This window comes from Hemitrygon akajei, chromosome 5 (assembly GCF_048418815.1).
Source record: "Hemitrygon akajei chromosome 5, sHemAka1.3, whole genome shotgun sequence".
Lineage (NCBI taxonomy): Eukaryota > Metazoa > Chordata > Chondrichthyes > Myliobatiformes > Dasyatidae > Hemitrygon > Hemitrygon akajei.
The window spans coordinates 147,040,187-147,056,369 of NC_133128.1; positions in this window are offsets into that span (position 1 = coordinate 147,040,187).

Genomic DNA, 16,183 nt, shown 5'->3' on the forward strand with positions numbered 1-16,183 from the left:
CTTCCAATCCCCCAGGACCTGCCCAGAGTCCAGAGAATTTTGGTAAATCATCACAAAAGCCTCTACTGTAACTTCTGCCATTTCTTTCAGTACCCTGGGATGCATTCCATCAGGACCAAGGGACTTGTCTCTCTTTAGGTCCACAAATTTGCTCTGCACTACATCTTTAATGATAACTATTGTACCAAGGTCCTCATCTCCTATCACATCCATAACATCCCTCTTTGGCATGTTAAACTTGTCTTCTGCTGTGAATACCAACACAAAATAGTTATTCAAAGCCTTGGCACTTTTCTCATTACCCAATATAAAATCCCCCTTCTCGTCCTCCAAGGGGCCTACATTCACTTTAGCCACCGTTCTCCGCATTATATAATTATAAAACCTTTTACTATCGGTTTTGATATTTTGTGCAAGTTTATTTTCTTAATCTAGCTTCCCTTTCTTTATTGCTTGCTTAGTGGTATTTTGTTGCTTTTTAAAGTTTTCCCAATCTTCCGGTTTCCCACTACTCTTGGCGACTCTGTATACATGAGCTTTTTTGATGCCTTCTTTTATTTCCTTAGTTATCCACGGCTAGCTCTCCTCACCCTTACTATCCTTGCTTTTAACTGGAATAATCTTTTGTCGAGCACCACGTAAATACTCTTTGAAACTCTTCCACTGTTCCTCAACTGTCCCACCATATAGCCTGTGTTCCCAGTCTACACTAGACAAATCCTATTGTAGTCTCCATTGTTTAGACATAATACACTGGTTTTTAATCAAACTATTGCACCTTCCATTTGTATGAAAAACTCAATCATACTGTGATCGCTTTCCAAGATGATCCCTCACTACAAGATTGCTAATTTTACCTGTCTCGTTGCACAGGACCAGATCTAAGATAGCATGTTCCCTTGTAGGTTCAGTAACATGCTGTTCAAGAAAGCTGTCACAGATGCATTCTGTGAAAACCTCCTCAAGACTGCCTCGACCAACTTGATTCACCCAATCTATGTGGAAGTTAATGCTCCCCGTAATAACTGCTGTTCCATTCTTACAGGTCTCAGATAGTTCACTGCTTATGGCCTGTGCCACTGTAAAGTTATTATTTGGTGGATGGAAGACAACTCCCAGTAGCGATTTTTTTTTCCTTTACTACTCCTAATCTCTACCCAGATGGATTCAGCATTCTGCTGCTTAGATCTTGTATCATCTCTCACTATCGCCTTGATCTCATCCTTAATTAAGAGTGCTACCCCACCTCCCTTACCTTCCTGCCCATCCTTCCGTGAACTTTGTGCCACAAGTTCACTGACCTTGTTTCGAATACTATGTGCATTCAAATAAAATGCCCTTACACTCATTGTACTTTTAAAAACTTGTAATCTTTTAACTCTTTTGCAATTGACTTTTCTTCATTCCACTCTTACTTTTCTCTTTTTTATCTTTTGCTTTTTCTTTATCTTTATCCACACTTTTCTTTTTTACTTTATCCATACTTCTCCAAGCTGTTGAACCCACCCCCCCTTACTATTTAGTTAAAGCCCTATCCACAGCTCCAGTTATGCAATTTGTTAGGATCCAGGTCCCATCACGGTTCAGGTGGAGTCTATTCTATTAGTACAGCTCCCTCCTTCCCCAATAATGGTGCCAATTTGCCATGAATTCACACCAATCCCTGAACCATGCATTGAACTCCCTAATCTTCTTGACCCTATGACAATGTGCAAGTGGTTCAGGTAGTAACCCAAAGATTACTACCTTGTTGGCTCTGCTTTTTAATTTAATCCCTTGTTGCTCAAATTCCCTCAGCAGAACCTCTTTCCTCATTCTACCCATGTCATTGGTACCCACATTCACCATGACAGCTGGATCTTTCGCCTCCCACTGAAAATTCCTCCGCAGGACAGATAAGATGTCCCAAACCCGGGGACCAGGCAGGCAGCACAGCCTTCGGGATGCTCTATCATCATGACATTGAACTCTATTCCCCTGACTATCCCCAATTACCATTAGATTTCTTTTATTTTCCCCCTCCGGAATGGCTCCCTGAACTACAGTGCCACAGTTAGGTTGCTCATCCTTCCTACAGCCCCCACTCTCATCCACACAGGGAGCAAGAATCTCAGACCTGTTGGACAAGCTCAAGGACTGAAGCTCCTCCAGCACTGTCTCTTGGATCCTACCACCCACCTCACTCACAGTCGCACCCTCTTGCTCCTGACCACAGACCAAATTTGAGGCAGTTAATCTAATGGGTGCGACTACCTCCTGAAACAGAGAATCCAGGCAACTCTCCCCCTCCCTGATGTGCTGCAGTGTTTGAAGCTCAGATTCCAGGCCATCAACTTTGAGCCTGAGTTCCTCGAGCAGCCAACACTTGCTGCAGATATGGTCACCAGGAACCACAATGGGGTTCACCAGCTCCCACATCATGCATCTACACCACATTACCTGTTCCTGCATCATCCCTACTTTATTTAATTAACTGTAATTTACTGACTTTTTAATTCAACCACTACAAAAGTGGTTTTACCTGCCACTTACCTGTGCCTCCTCACCAAAGCCTCAAGTTCCCACACCCACGCTGGTCCGCTCACACAATAGCCGCTCTACTTTGAACCTGCTTTACTTTTATTTGCTCCTGCTAATGAATCGTGAATCGATTGGTCTAATGCTAATGCGCCAGGACCTGGAAAGCACTCCTTTTTTAAACTCTTCTCCCCAACATGCGCAAAGCTCTCTCTCTCTTTGGATTGATTGGTCCGCCACTTACACACCGAACCCCATGAAACGTTCATTTTTTGGGGCACAGAACTGATCTCTTTATGCAAGGCAACATATAAGTGAAATGGCAGCCATTCCGAGAGGCTTTATGAAGCTGATAGCTGAAATTGGCAGGGTATAAGCAAAGGTCAGGCAGGCTCAACTTGTGTCTGCTGAATGAGAGCCCACTTGACTAGTTCATCTTGTCAGTTTTGATATAGACAGCATGCTTCCCTTGTGGGAGAATCTAGAACAAAGAGTTACTGTTTGAAAGTATGTTGTCACCAAATTAAAACCAAGAAAAGGAGATTTTGTTTCTTCTTAGAAGGTCATGAAGTTTTGGAGACGTTTCCTCATAATGGTGGTGGAAACAAAGCTTTCAAATGTGATGATAAGTGGTATTATATAGTAATGCACAAAAAAAGATGGTCAAATATTATTCAGAAATTTTAGGAGCCTGTATGGTTCTGCCATGGGCCTGCATAACCTGAGACACAAGTTCAGATACACCCAAAAAATAGCCTCTGTCTGCACACACTGCAGTCTTTATATATGCCATGAATACTGTGGTGTGATAACCATTGGTGTGAAGACTGCTGCCATTCTTACGTCCCATACACTTGTCCAGCTGATGGCACAGAAATTTACCACACACTTTCTGAACTCTTTTTCTCAATGAAGGAAGATGTGAAGTTGCAGAATTTACTGTCAAGTTTGATGATCCACAGACCTCCATCCAGTGTTTCTGCTGAGTTTATGGAGCCTGAAAATCCATGGCACCAGTTCAGTTCAATGAACTCTTGATGAATGCCTTAACATTTTAATTGTCAGCGTGTGTGCTGTAAGGCAGTTTCCCAGTCACTGCCTTAATCATCTTTAAACCCAGTGATGAGCAGTGTTCCAAGCCTTTCCATCTCTTTCAGGAGTTGACCTTGCTCCAAGGTGGATAAGTCAAAGTTTGTAGTCCCCATGTTTTAGTTCTATGGTAGAAATCTGCTACCAGTAATTCTTGCAGTTAGATATATGTACTTTGTTCCACATACTTTGGCTCAGTCCCTGTTATTTTGTTATCTATGAATGTGATTTAAATATACAACAGAATATCCTATGGGTCACAGTAAAAGGTATCTGGGGACACAAATCAGTGACGACATGGACTACATTTCCAGTTGCAAAGTTCTGATGCGGAGTTCTGGCCCAACATGTCAACAATTCCTTTCTTTCCCCCCTCCCCTAACCGCTCGACATATATACTGCTTGACCTGCTGAACTCCTCCAGCAGATTGTTTGTCACTCCAGATTACAGCTTCTGCAGTCTTGTCTACTTTCACAATTTTTGTTCTCGTGCTATCTATACATCTGACCTGCAGCACAGGGAGATGCGATGTGGCATTCAGTGGCAATGCCATGTGCTTGGATACCACTTGGAGTGTGCATGACTGATCCACAGGTCCCACAGGATAGTTGACTGAGCAAATGTCAATAAAAATGTGGGCAAGCTGAACATTAATTAGATTGAGTTTATGTCGTGAGTACCAATGTCTATTTGGTACATGGAACTTCCATGCCTTTAATTTGAATCCAGTTTTATTTATTTATTTATTGAGATCCGGCATGGAATAGGACGTTCCAGCCTATTGTGCCCTGCTGCCAAGCAATCCCCCAATTTAATCCTAGCCTGATTATGGGACAAATTACAATTTACAAGCTACCAAACGGTACATCTTTGGACTGTGAGAAGAAACCGGAGCACCCGGAAGAAGCTTGCGCAGTCACGGGCAGAACTTATCCCCCCCCCCCCCCCCGTACACCAGAATAGCCAGCATGGCTTTGTGCAGTACAGGCAGGAATTGAACCCAGGTCACTGGCATTGTAAAGCATTGTGCTAGCCACTTATGCTACTGTGCCACCCCTTTACTTGACTCTGGCTTCTCTCGTTTTCACAAACTTCTCTACTCCCTGGTGATGCTTAATTGTGGACCTTCAATCCCAGATCCATCCTTACACTTTCTAAAATTCAAATTGCACACCACGGCCCCCACTCTCCTTGATCCCTCTTACCACTGGATTGAGACCTCAGTGTGGTGAACTACATATACCTGTCTGGACACGCCCCTCTGCTGACTGCTCCTGTGGCTCCTCCCACAGACCCCTGTATAAAGGCGGTTGGAGGCACTGCTCCCCCCTCAGTCTCCAGGATGTTGTGTGGTCGTTTCTTGCAGCTAATAAAAGCCTGTCGTTCGTCTCCTGTCTCCGAGTGTTATTGATGGTGCATCACTCAGTCTGTCCAGTCTGTGCAACAGCTGGTTTGGACAGCAGCCGAGCCACATCAAAGGACCAGGGACATCTGCATCATCATGGATTATCCCAGCAGTGATAGGCTTGCGATCTTGTTTTAATCTCAATATTGCAACACTGAGTGAAATAGGGAGTGTAGCTAATGACTAATTTGAAGAAAAAGGTGGTGGGTAATAGCATCTTTTGGATGGGGATAACCAGGAGAGGAATCCATTCTTCAAGGAGTGAAAGTGAGAACAACCCAATCCGTCATCTCAGCCTTCTTTCTGCAGAATACCTTGTGACCCTGTAAACCACATATTGTGTACATGCAGTGAAAAGATCCTGCCCATCCCATTTGCTATCAGCTTCCCTTCTGTGGAAGAGTCGGTCATTCCCACATTAGCCCCACATCATCTCAAAACCAACAAAACCTAAGTGAATCATCTTCAGTCCTAATAGACTACTTAGGGCAAAGAATACTTCATTGTAACATCGGATGGAGACGAGAGGGTGTACAGGAGCGAGATATGCCAGCTAGCAGAGTGGTATCGCAGCAACAATCTTGCACTCAGTGTCAGTAAGACCAAAGAGATGATTGTCAGCTTCAGTAAGGGTAAGATGAGGGAAGCAAGCCAATCCTCAGAGGGATCAGAAGTGGAGAGGGTGAGCAATTTAAAGTTCCTGGGTGTTAAGATTTCTGAGGATTTAACCTGATCCCAACATATCAATGCAGTTATAAAGAAGGCATGACAGCGGCTATATTTTATTGCAAGTTTGAGGAGATTTGGTTTGTCACCTAAATCACTCAACAACTTTTATATATGTATCATGGAGAATATTCTGATAGGCTGCATCACTGCCTGGTATGGGGGGGGGGGGGGGTGGAGGAGTTACTGCACAGGATGATATAAGGTACAGAAAGTTGTAAAATTAGACAGCTCTATCACGGGAAGTAGCCTCCATTGTATCTAACACATCTTCAAGGAGTGGTGCCTCAGAGAGGTGCCCACATTATTAAGGACCCCTAATACCCAGGACATGCCCTCTTCTTATTGTTACCAACAGGAAGGAGGTACAGCCCGAACCCTACCTCAGCTTTTAAAAATATATTATTTTTGATTTTACACTATTTTTAATTTAACTATTTAATATTCATATATATATACACTTACTGTAATTGATTTACTTCTTTTCTATATTATCATATATTGCATTGTACTGCTGCTGCTAAGTTAACAAATTTCACAACATATGCCTCTGCTTCATTGATTCTGATTCATTGAATCAATAGAGTCTCTTTTCCAGAGATGAAATGTCAAATTAAGATGAGAGGGGTAAAGTCTAAAAGAAATATGTAGGGCATTTTTTGTTTAAACAGAGCTGGTGAGGGAAGCAGGCATGAAAGTCAGTTTAAGAAGCACTTAGATGGATATATGAAGTTGAAGGGATATGGGTCATGTGCACACAATAGAAGCACACGAAAGTCAGCAGTTTCTGGAAATCCAGAGCAGCTTGCACACATTCAGCAGGCCAGGCAGCATCTATGAAGAGGAATAAACAGTTGGCGTTTTGGGCTGAAACTCTTCATCAGGGCTGGAAAGGAAGGGGGAAGGAGGCAGAAAATAAAAGGGGGGGAGGAGGGAGTGCTTCTTCTCCCTTCCTTTCCAGTCTTGATGAAAGGTCTCAGCCTGAAGCATTGACTGCTTATTCCTTCCGTGGATGCTACCTAATCTGCCCAGTTCAAACAGCATTTTGTGTATGGGACTTGTTTTATTTCAAGTCATGGTTGGCAAAGGTATTGCAGGCTGATGGTTTAGCATTACAGTTCTTTATTTGGTCTATGAATGCTAATGAAGAGCGGGAATAGAGTCTGTTTATCTTGCTTGTCCTTTCCCAAGCTTGGATTGTTGAACCCAAGAGCAGCATCCCTACTGTCACCGTCTGAACACTGCTGACTGGACCTTAACATTCCCCCTGTGCGTGACAGTCCATGGAGAGCTGGAACATCAAAAACATGTGAGAGAACTTTGCCTTTAAATGGATCACTGCACAGAATTAAGAAAATGCAAAACGAGAAAGGATGAAACATATCAACTTTTTTTTAAGATGCAATGTCAGCTTTTTTTTTAAGCTCTATTAAACAAATTGGTTCTCTGGACTTCTCTCAGGGCATGCCTTCCATATTTAAAATAAACAGTAAGATTATAGCTTGACTTTTTTTAAAATAACACACATACCTTTTGGATGCACTCTGCCTTTTCTGTTTGCAAATACTGGGCAAGGTCTTTAGTTGTCTGATACCTTAAAAAGGAGACAGTATAGATTCAAGATGTTTTGCTGTCACATCTGGTAAGACAAGACAGGCCACAGTGACTTGCTGTGATGCCTTGAGAGGGCTGCTTACTGGGGAGGTTTCCTTTGATATATTTGGATTCAAAATAAGTAAATCTCCTGTAACTAGACAGCGGTTGTCTGGCTTTAAGCACCAGATACTTCAACTCTCTGGAGAAGAATGATAATAGTTTGAAAGCACTTCATCCAGCTGGGTAAAATTTCTTCCTAGCAAATTAGCAATTTAAATGTACTGTCTGCTTATACACTTCAAGAACTTCTCCATTTGTTTATTAAATCCCAACAGTGTGTTGAATGTTGAGCAAAATATATTATTTTTCCATGCACACAACAATTGAGCAAATGAGTCAATGGCAAGATCTGTGGAAATGCAGGAACTTTTTTTTCCATTCTCCTCCATATCACTCCTACACTTTCTCCTGACCTGAGTGGATTTCTTGTGGCAGTTTACTGTTCAACAGCAATGGCACCTCTCCACTTGATGCATTAAAGCTCTCCAATCATCCCAAGTGTCCTTTATGTCACTATCCTTCTATTTGGCCAGCAAAGATGTTCCAATCTTACATAAGAACATAAGAAATAATAGCAGGAGTAGGCCGTCTGGCCCACTGAGCCTGCCCCACCATTCAATAAGATCATGGCTGATCTGTCTGTAAACTCAGCTCCATCTACCTGCCTTTTCCCCATAACCCTTTATTCCCCTACTATGTAAAAATCTATCTAACTGTATCTTAAATATATTAGATGAAGAACTGCTTCCCTGGACAGAGAATACCACAGATTCACCACTCTCTGGGAAAAACAGTTCCTCCTCATCTCCGTCCTAAATCTTCTCCCCTGAATCTTGAGGCAATGTCCTCTAGTTCTAGTCTCACCTACCATGGAAATAACTTTTCTACTTCTATCTTATCTATCCCTTTCAAAATTTTGTATGTTTCTATAAGATCCTCCCCCCCCCATTCTTCTGAACTCCAGAGAGTATAGTCCCAGTTGACTCAATCTCTCCTCATATGTTAACCCCTTCATCTCTGGAATCAACCTGGTGACCCTCCTCTGCACCGTCTCCAAATCCAGAATATCCTTCCTCAAGTATGGAGACTAGAAATGCACACAGTACTCCAGGTGCGGCCTCACCAGTACCCTGTATAGTTGCAGCATGACCTCCCTGCTCTTGAATTCAATCCCTCTAGCAATAAAGACCAACATTCTGTTTGCCTTCTTAATAACCTGTTGTACCTGCAAGCCAACATTTTGTGTTTCATGAACAAGCACTCCCAAGTCCCTCTGCACAACAGCATGCTGTAATCTTTCACCATTTAAATAATAATCACTCTTCTATTATTCCTTCCAAAGTGGATGATCTCGCATTTACCAACATTGTATTCCATCTGCCAGACCTTGGCCCACTCACTCTCCACATCCTCTGTACAGTTTGCTTTTCCACTCAGTTTAGTATCATCAGCAAATTTTGCTGCGCTACACTTAGTCCCCGCTTCCAAATCATCAGTGTAAATGGTAAACAGCTGCGGGCCCAGCACCGACCCCTGCGACACCCCACTCACCACTGACTGCCAACTGGAGAAACACCCATTTATACCAACTCTCTGCCTTCTATTGGTTAACCAATCTACTATCTATGCCAATACACTTCCTCCAACTCCATGCATCCATATCTTATTTATAAGTCTCTTATGTGGCACCTTATCAAACGCCTTCTGGAAATCCAAGTATATGACATCCACCTGTTCCCCTCTATCCACTGCACTCATTATGTCATCTTGATGCCAGTTTATACTAAATGTCCTCCTCCCTGATTAAATTTAGGACAAGATTCAGGTCATCATTACCTTATCGTCCTTGTCTTTATTTCTTACCAATACATATTGGCCTTGAGCTCTGATCAGCTGGTCTTTAAACAAATTCCACATGTATGTTGTGGACTTTTCCAACAGCAGTAGCTCCGAATCAACACCCTTAGTTCATGTCTTGTCCTATCAAAATTTGCACTCAACATCAGTTAGACCAAAGAATTGAATGTGGATTTCAGAAAAGATAAGATGAACAAACACACACCAACCCTCATTGAGGGATCAGAAGTGGTAAAGTTGAGCATTTTCAAGTTCCTGGGTGCCAACATCTCTGAGGATCTCTCCTGAACCCAGCACATTGATGCAGTTACATAGAAAGTATGACAACATCTGTAGTTCATCAGGAGTTTAAGGTACAGTCCATATACTGTGGAGGGCATTCTAACTGGCTACATCACTGTCCAATATGGGGGTGTGGTGGAGGCAACAGCACAGTACTGATAGAAGCTGCGTAGTGAATTCAGTCAGATCCATCATGGGTACTAGCCTCCCTAGCACCCATGACATCTTCAAGGAACAGTGCCTCAAAAAGATAGCAACCATCATTAAGGACGCCCATCCCTCATCACTACATTCTCTCCCCTCGTTCACCCACTATTAGGACTGCCATTTCTGAAGGCCATATCCACTACATTCTCTCCACTAGTTGGACTCTCCACATACAGTTTCAAGATCCCATCTTGGATGAACTGAAGAAATCCATCTCTCTTTTAACCTTCCGGTATTAAGGAAATTCCAAATAATACTGAGGAATTTAAAGTCTCCCACTATGACAAGCCTGTTGTTTCTACACCTTTCCATAATCTGTTTACATATCTGTCTTTCTACCTCGCAGCAGCTATTGGGGAGCCTGTAGTATAATTCCATCAGCAAGATTGCAGCTATTCTATTTATGAGCTCCAACTAAACTACTTCAGTGGATGAGCCCCCTAAATGCCCTCTCTGCTAATTAATTTTCCTTTATCGGTATTGTAAGCCTTCCACCTCTTTTACCCACCCCTAAAACAACAAAACCCAGGAAAAAGGTGAGCTGCCTATACTGTCCCTTGTGTGCCAGATATCTGTATTGGCAAAAATATTGTAACTCCATGTATTGATCCAGGCCCCAAGTTTATACTCCTATATATCCTTGAAGTATTTCCAAAAAGGACAATGAGCAGCAAGCTTAAAAGCACTGCCTGCATTTAAATAAGCTTTCACTAAACCACAGGCTGTCTTTTACAACTTCAACATAACATCCCATCTCCTGTAATCAACACTTTAATTTATGATGGCCAATGTGCCAAAAGCTTTCTCTATGACCCTATCTACCTATGACCATTTTCAATGAATTATGGACCTGTATTCCAAAATCCCTCTGTTGTACCACACTCCTCAGTGCCCTATCATTCTCGGTATAAGACCTACACTAATTGGTCTAACCAGAGTGCAAGGCCTTGCACTTGTCAGCATTAAACACTATCTGCCATCTTTCAGCCCATTTTTCCAGCTGTTCCAAATCCACCTGCAAGCCTCAGAGTCTTCCTTGAAGTTTACTATGACCCCAATCTCAGTGTCATCTGCAAATTTGCTGATCCAGTTAACTACATTATCATCCAGATTGTTGATATAGATGTCAAACAGCAACAGATCCAACACCGATCCCTGTTGCACTCCACTAGTCGCAGTCCTCCAGTCATAGAGGCAGCCATCTACTACCAGTCTCTGGCTTCTCCCACAAAGTCAAGGTCTAATCCAATTTACTACCTCAGCTTGAATGCCGAGTGACTGAACCTTCTTGACCTACCTCCCATGTGGGACCTTATCAAATGTCTTGCTAAAGTCCATGAAGACAACATTCGCTGCCTTGCCTTCATCCACTTTCAGCAATACTTTCTTTTTCTTCTTATTACCTTGACACAACTAGGCTTTCAGAAGAATCAATTAAACAAGAGCTGCTTTTCAGCTCACGCCTCACTTCATGTTAATGCCCAGATTAGCGCTCTATCTGTCATTGTAGACATAGTACTACTTTGTGCAACTTAACATGAGTATTTTATGCAGTTTAATGTCAGTGAAGAAGTCCAACATCCTTCCAGCAATTATGTGCACAGAATTTTCTGGACATATGTACAACAATGTTTCACATCTTTACTGCTATGCTGTATGTATTTCATTTTGGCAATTCTGTAAGAGCAATCTATTCTGCTTTCAGCCTGTTTGTGTTATTGCTGAAGATAAGGAATGATGAGGAATGTGTGTCATCCAATTAGGATGGTGGAACTGGGAGGCTTTATGAGGGACACCAAGACACTAAGGTTGATGTTGTATTTTTTTTTGTTTGGCAGGTGATGAAGAGAGAAGATGCTGGAGAGAACCACTCATAGGATTCAACCCAGCAGGGGACCATGATTCGATGGAGCAAAGTCACTGGGATCTACTGAGGATCAGTGAATATGTGTGACTTTTGAAACAGTTGAGCTCCAACTTGTGCATATTTGACTGTTTGATTATACTGGGTCCTTTTTGTTTATTCTTTCTTTTCTTTACTAACCCATTAGTTAAGATTCATATAATCGTATACAGTGTGCTGTCTGTTATTTATTGGTACTGAGTTGTAACAGGGTAGCAAATTACACAGCATCCACACAAACCAGGGTCTGGTGTGGGAGAGCTATCTCAATCTCACGGGTTTGGTGGGACCAGAGTGTGTATTCACTTCAGCTATAACAATTTCAGCATCTAGTCTTTGATTCCTGTCTGAAAATATCCCTCTAAACTCAAATATTTAGGGTACCATCCTCTCCACCATTGCGAATATCTTCAAGAGGTAGTGCCTTATGAAGTCAGCATCCATGCCAAAGAACCCTCAACATCTGTGACATACCCTGTTCTCATTACTACCACCAGGGAGGAGGTACGGGAGCCTGAAAATCAACATTCAATAATTCAGGAACAATTTCTTCCCCTTTGCTGTCAAATTTGTAAACACTACTGCACTGTTCCTTTTTTTGCATTACTATTTTCTTTTTGTAATTTACAGTAATGGCTTTTCTCTGTGCAGCTGCTGTGACACAACATACTTCACATCATATAAGTTAGTCAATCTGTGTTAATAATTCTGAATCTGTTTCACCTGCTTTGAACCAGCTTATCTGGACCAAACGGAAAGCAATAAGCAGCTGATTTTGTCATTGGGTCTGAACTAATTTCAGGAAAAAACATTAAACATCAGTGGAGTGGAGGAGAAAAGTGTGGCATTTTGCCTATGAAATACAGGACAGCTTATTACATAGGCATCATTAACTTATTAGCAAGGCATCTAAATTGCAGTGGGGATCAATAAATGATAATTAAAGCAGTTTATTTGATTTTATTGTCTGGTATGGAGGGGTTACTGCACAGGACTGAAAGAAGCTGTAGAAGGTTGTAAATCAGCTCCATCTTGGGGACCAGCTTACAAAGTACCCAGGACATCTTTAGGGAGTGGTGTCTCAGGAAGGCAGCGTCCATTATTAAGGACCTCCAGCACCCAGGGCATGCCCTTTTCTCACTGTTGCCATCAGGTAGGAGATACAGAAGCTTCAAAGCACACACTCAGTGATTCAGGAACAGCTTCTTCCCCTCTGCCATCCGATTCCTAAATGGACATTGAAGCTTTGGACACAACTTCACTTTTTTTAATATACAGTATTCCTTTTTTGCACATTTTAAAACATTTTTTCATTATGTGTAATTAATTTACTTGTTAATTATTATGTTGTACTTTATTTATTATTTTTCTCTCTGCTAAATTATGTATTGCATTGAAATGCTACTGCTAAATTAATAAATTTCACGTCACATGCCGGTAATAGTAAGCCTGATTCTGATTCTGAAGGAGATGTTTAGAGTAGAAATCTTTGTACTAGAGGCAAGTTGGCAAATGTTAAAAAGCAGGTTAGTATACAACACAGGGCATGGCTTCCCATGAACTGAATGTTAATACAGACAGAAAGTCTACAATGATCAGAAAAACAATATTTCAGTTTTATTAATTTAGACTCATTTCTCTAAGCTAGTGGGGTCTGATTCCTAAATATATCCACCCGCATGAGAAAGCAAACTTTGAGAGAAACAAATCTGTTTTCAAAAGCTGAACAAAAACTCAACTCAGAATTTCTTTTTTTTTCAGCTTCCCATACACACTATTATCAGATGATTAGATTGTGAGTTTAAGACCATTGCCATGGCACTGAATTTTAACATGTGGAAAGCAGATTTACTGTGTCCAGCTGGAGCCAAAATCATTTATGAGCAAACCAGTTATGTTATTTTATTTTCCATTAGCTACTACTCAGCATCTATAAAAAGATCTAACTTTTTCACATCTGCGTAAAGATCCTGACTGTTTGGAGGGTAGACTCATTTCTTAACTATGAGCTGAAGTGCACAGCCAGGAGCAATCTGGCCTTGACTAAGGAAGTGGAACCTTACTGGGGAAAAAAGCAGTACTATTGGCCACGGTCCTCTTCTTTGGTGCAGCAATAAATCAGCTTGGGCCCTGGCTTCTGAGGTCTTATTCTGTTTCACACTCTGAACAAAATGATATACAGTATGTCCCTGACTACTCCGTGGGAATTTTGCACATGGATGGTGGGAAAGAGTAGGATCAGTAGTTGCTTGCGTAATTGCCAGAAGGTGCCAACAGCCCGCTTTATGGATGGTGCATGGATAAGAGGGCACCAGTTTGCTGCCGGTTTCACTCAAAGAGAGAATAAGAACGAAGAGGCAAACTGTGTCTTCCGGCATTCTTGCTCTGCCAATCAATAGATCATGATTGCTTTTCAGGATGGGCTGAAGTTTATGCGGTACATTTGAAGGTTTCCTCATGCAATTTCTAGTGGACCCTACTTGGGAAGGACCAATATTAGACCTCCTCTTGGATAATGAGACAGGTCAAGTAACTGAAGTGGCAGTTGTGGATCTCTGTGTGTCCTGTGACCATAATACTATTAGTGTTAAAATAGATCTGGGTGGAAAAAAAAATCAAACAGTTTCACAGGTTAAAGTCCTAGAGCAGCGTAACTTTGATAACATTAGGGAAGATCCAGCTGGGATCAATTTGATGACTTTGTTTAAAAGCAAAGGAGCAGATGGCAAGTGGGGGGCTTTTCAATAGGTCACATCTGGGTAGCATGTTCCCATTAAGTTGAAGCATAGATATGCCAAGTTCAAGGAACCCTGGCTAAAGAGATATTAAGGAAAAAGACTGCAGGCAATGCTTATTGGTGGCTGGGTATGAATGAATCTTTCAACAAATATCCTCCCTACCATCCTCTTTGCTCCACCTTCCCATCAGGGCTGATCCCAGATCCCACTCAACTCCATACACCTGCCTTCTCACCATATCCTTTCAGGAAATCAGGAAACCATCAACTTCCACCTTAAATATACCCACGGACTTGGTCTCCACCACAGTCTATGTCAGAGCATTCCACAGATTCACTACTCTCTAGCTAAAAGAATTTCTCGTTACCTCTGTTCTAAAAGGTTGTCGCTAAATTTTGAGGCTGTACCTTCTAGTTCCGGACACCCCCACCACAGGAAACATCCTCTCCACATCCACCTTATCTAGTCCCATCAACAGTTGGTAGTTTTCAGAATCAGAATCAAGTTTATTATCATTGGCATGTGTCGTGAAATTTGTTAAGTTAGCAGCAGTAGTTCAGTGTAATATAGAAGAAAATAGTAATAATAAATAATCAGTTACAGTATATGTATATTGACTAGATTGAAAACTGTGCAAAAATCTGAAATATATATTTAAAAAGTGAGGTAGTGTTCAAGGGTTCAACATCCATTTAGGAGCTGGATGGCAGAGGGGAAGAAGCTGTTCCTGAATCACTGAGTGTGTGCCTTCAGGCTTCTGTTTCTGCTACCTGATGGTAACAGTGAGAAAAGGGCATGCCCTGGGTGCTGGAGATCCTAGATAATAGACACTGCCTTTCTGAGACACCACTCCTTGAAGATGTCCTGGGTAATTTGTAGGCTAGTACCCAAGATGGAGCCAACTAAACTTACAACCCTCTACAGCTTCTTTTGGTGCTGTGCAGTAGCCCCACTGTACCAGATGGTGATGCAGCCTATCAGAATGCTCTGCATGGTACATCTATAGAAGTTTTTGAGTGTATTTCCTCGTGTTCCACTGGCTGCAACACAAACCCAAATCATGATCCATCCACTCCTATGCTTAACAGTTGCAAAGGTGTTCTTTTCATGAAATTCTGCATCCTTTTTTCTCTAAACATACCTTTGCTCATTGCGGCCAAGAAGTTCTATTTGAACTTCATCAGTCCACAGGACCTGTTTCCAAAATGCATCAGGCTTGTTTAGATGTTCCTTTGCAAACTACCAACAGTGAATTTTATGGTGAGGACGCAGGAAAGGTTTTCTTCTGATGACTCTTCCATGAAGGTCACATTTGTGCAGGTGTCGCTGCACAGTAGAACAGTGCACCACCACTCCAGAGTCTGCTAAATCTTTCTGATGGTCTTTTGTAGTCAAACTGGGGTTTTGATTTGCCTTTCTAGCAATCCTACAAGCAGTTCTCTCAGAAAGCTTTCTTGGTCTTCCAGACCTCAACTTGACCTCCACCATTCCTGTTAACTGTCATTTCTTAATTACATTATGAACTGAGGAAACGGCTACCTGAAAACGCTTTGCTATCTTCTTATAGCTTTCTCCTGCTTTGTGGGCATCATTTATTTTAATTTTCAGAGTGCTAAGCAGCTGATGATTGTTGGGACAAGGTTTGAGGAGTCAGGGTATTTATAAAGCTTTGAAATTTGCATCACCTGGCCTTTCCTAACGATGATTGTGAACAAGCTAATTAAGGTCTGAGGCCTTGGTAAAAGTTATCTGAGTGCTCAAATCTGTTGAGGTGCCCAGACTTTTGCATGGTGCTCCTTTCC